This window comes from Mauremys mutica, chromosome 4 (assembly GCF_020497125.1).
Source record: "Mauremys mutica isolate MM-2020 ecotype Southern chromosome 4, ASM2049712v1, whole genome shotgun sequence".
Classification (NCBI taxonomy): domain Eukaryota; kingdom Metazoa; phylum Chordata; order Testudines; family Geoemydidae; genus Mauremys; species Mauremys mutica.
In genome coordinates, this window is record NC_059075.1 from 53,106,764 (window position 1) to 53,110,575 (window position 3,812).

The window sequence follows — 3,812 nt, forward strand, 5'->3', positions numbered from 1 at the left end:
CCTGCAGTCCCTTTCTGCTCTTGGCTCCTTGGCTTTATACAAGCCTGCCTGTTCCTCTCCAGATGAGCCTCATCTATAATTAATCCCTGCTCCCTGGCTCCTTCTCCAGGTGCAGCCTGGGCAGTTAACTGGCCTACTTAGCCACCTTAACCCCCTTCAGGGCTTATGTGGGGTGGATGCACCATCACAGTGATCATAATGCATAAGCACAAATTTAACTTGCACAGGAAACCTTAATTCTGGCATTTCCTAATTGTTGATTTTTGACATTTCCTTGACTTTGTAACCTTAATAATGTTCTTCTAACATATGTTCTCAAAAGAGCAAAATGAAAAAAAAAACAAAAAAACCCAGAAATTCCATCATATGACCTCATAATGACACCCACAAGGATCATCACTAGGACTGTAACCTTAAGATCCGCTGTGCAGAACTTTGCCACTTGACCTGAAGTAACTTATAATAATAGGTTATGCAGTGAAGCAGAACTAGAGGGGGCTAAGCCACTTTGCCAGTGAGTTTCACAGATATTTGCTAGCAGCAGAGGAATGGTGAGGCTCAGGAACCTTGTGTTCCATTCCAGGCTTTGGAGGGGAGTATATGCTAGTGGGCAAAGACGCTTCTGCCCATATTCCCCAAACATGACACCTTCTGCCCAATCCCCTTCAAACTGTCCCTGTTCCACCGTTGGATTTTCCCAATCCCTGGGTCCTCATCCTAGTCCCATTCTCCTCTTCTGATCAGTCCAGTTTCCATTCCTCAGAATTCTTATCCCAATTCCAATCTCCTTGCCCAGCAATGTCCTAGTCTCATCATGCCAGACTCCCCATCCCAGTCCCAGTCTTCTTACCTAACTATTTCCAGGCCTCCTCCTATTCACTAGCTTCTTGCCCAGCCACTCCCAGTCTCCCCACCGCCACCCTCCCACCCCAGTATGTTGAATTTTGCTGAGGCAGTGTAAATCAGCTGCTCTTTTGGGGCTAGGTCCTTACTGTCATAAACTAGCATATCTCCATTGACTTTAATGGCGATAGACTGATTTACACCAGCTAATCTGGCCCATCAGCAAAGCTAGATGTTTAAACAAATACCTTTTTATAACAAGACTCAACATAACTTTGCAAAGAATTAAGAAATTGTTGTGGGCCCAATTCTGATCTCACATCCAGTGTTATTTTGATGACTTCCGAGGTTTTACACCTATATATGGGAGGTCAGAACCAGGGCTTCTCTCTTCATCATGTTTTACACTGGAAACTGTTGCTTGTGTAATAATGTTGCTTAGAGGTGCGTGATTTTAACATTTTTACACTAACAAAAGCACCAGTGTAGACACAGTTATAATAGCAAAAGAGTGCTCTTGCCCTTATATCGTCTTTCATTCAGTAAATTAGTATAAGCTATACTAGAAAGCCCTTTTTTACTGGTATAAATGGGGTCTACACTAGCTATATCCACAAACATTTTCTACTGCAAGCAAGGCATTCAGATGCACCCCAAAATGTCTGTTGATATCTGGTTTGCTCCTGGGTAAATCAGACTAACAATTATTATCACATATTCTATGTACAGCAATGCCTAAGATTAATAAGCTCTAAGGAGGAGTTTTCAGGTTTCCTTCTGAATTTTCTCATGTTTATGAGTTTAAACAAAATCTCTTAATGACATTATAATGTAGGCGTTGTGCATTATAGATACAGATGTATAATGTATACTGTAGTATCTGTGAAAAAATCTAATCCAAGGAATTCTCTGCAGTGCAGCTTTACATAAGGGCCTGTAGGAGCAGACAGAATGTTATTAGACCATAAAAGCACATCAGGCTGATTTATGGTTTCTGATCAAGGTTTCTGTGAAAATTACTCTGCATCACCAGCTCAAGGTGACTGCTACCATTAATGTGTGGAAAATAAATGAGATGGGGACGCTGATATCAGAGGAAGTAAAAGGAAGCACTGAGCCAGTTTATATAGCACAGGCTTCCCATTTTGTTTTACAGTGCATAGAAGACTGTCATCAAAATGATTGCTTTGGGGCAGAAAAGGCAATTCTTGATAATTAGATCTTATGGCATGTAGCTGGTGCTTTCTGATATCCAGTATGTAAGAACTATCAGGTGAAATATCTTCCTGCTATATGTCATCATCTTCTACTCTGTCCTGTAAACATTCTCTGAATGTAGGAAATGAATAATATAACCCTCTTTCTCTGAAATTATTTTCCAATAGAGAGAAAATTCCAAACACGATTTTTCAGGAGGATCAGTGACTAAAACTATTTTACATATGATCGGATTGTGCTTTGCATTTCGACCAGCATTACAGTAAAGACCAGACATCCTTGCTACAGTTCAGTATCCATCTTGTGCTATATGTTGTTTCATTTATTACTACTGGAATTTTTACACAAAGAAAACTAATCTGTTCATCTAAATATAAATGCATAATGCATTATGTAAAAATTTTAGTCAAGATTGCTGCTGTAAAATGTACAAGAGCTATTATTTAAGTATAGGTTTAGATTTATTAAAGATATACTCATCCTGGGCTCTGAACATATAATGTTACCTTCAATCTTTCTTCATTTTCTCATTAGAGTTTTAAACACACTGCATGGTTTGTTTCTTGTCACTATATTCAGTCAGGAAATAAAATCACTGGAACTATAATGTTTGGATTTCCACATTCACAATGGGGTTACAGTAGAAACTCTAAACTTGGGACTGTGGAAAATAATTCAATGTGCTTTACGTTTCTACGAAGGCTTTTAGAGTTCATTCTCTCATAAATATTTTATTTTCAGATTCTAAAATGTAGCAGCCAGATATTCAGTATCATCTTACACATCTGGAGAACATCAGCGGCTGCTCAGACAGCTGCCTTTAGCAGCTGATCTTATGGTCATTAAAGGGTACATTTTCAAAGCAACATATGTGATAAAGAAATGCAAATCCCATTTTTAAAAGATTTGTGCACATGCCTCCAGTGCATTGCTTTGAAAATGGAGTTCTTAATGCCCATGACACATTTCTCTGAACTGACCCTTATTGTAAGATACAGTGCTACTTTTTGGCTGAGAATAGCCTTTTATCCCACAGAATATAAAACAGATGTCTCATTACTGCTGTTAGCTTCTGAGGTGTTGAAGTTTTAAACTAAACTATATTTGGAACTGATCTACCCATTCTATCCTTGAAAAGTGGCCAGAGAGAAAAAGGACTTTATTTTATGTACAAGGATGATTAGCTTTGTACTGCTAATAGGGTGTATTTCCTGGTACTTAATTGAAAGCAGGTGGATAATTAAAACAAATGCGTGTCTAATCAAGAGCCAGGCATCAGGTGATCATGATGTGATGCCTGATTCATCTCAAAATAAAAACCTAGCTTTCAAGCCAGTTCACTTTGGAAGCTAATGGGAGAGTTGTGAGGAGAGTTGATTCCTGGTGAGAGCTTAATTAGCGTGTATGTTGAGACAGCTTTGACACTGGCTGATAGCTGCTCCTGGTACCAGAAGCCCCATTTGCTTTAGTAGTAGCTTTCCATTTGATTTTGTTTCTTTTAATTTTAACACTGCATGTTGATAATCCAAACAGTAAGAAAAATATAAACCTGTAGTCAAGTGACTTAAATGCCTCTTTCAGAGTATCCACGAAAAGCTTGGAATCTGTGATGTGTTTTGTTAGTGTTTCCATGGTATGAAACATTGGTATCAGTCTGCTGAGCTCTGGTGGCTCAATTAACTATGGCCATAAACTTAAAGCCCTTCCCCCCAAACACACACACCAAATTCACAGTAAACTCTGAAACCTGC

General features: G+C 38.9%; 1 long non-coding RNA gene across 1 annotated transcript; it reads left to right on the forward strand.

The window, feature by feature from the left end:
* Positions 1 to 430: 430 nt before the first annotated feature.
* On the forward strand, positions 431 to 2,355 carry LOC123368790. The gene is made up of 3 exons (XR_006578893.1): positions 431 to 514; positions 2,000 to 2,116; positions 2,229 to 2,355. It is a non-coding gene; the product is annotated as an uncharacterized LOC123368790 (long non-coding RNA).
* Positions 2,356 to 3,812: the final 1,457 nt, after the last annotated feature.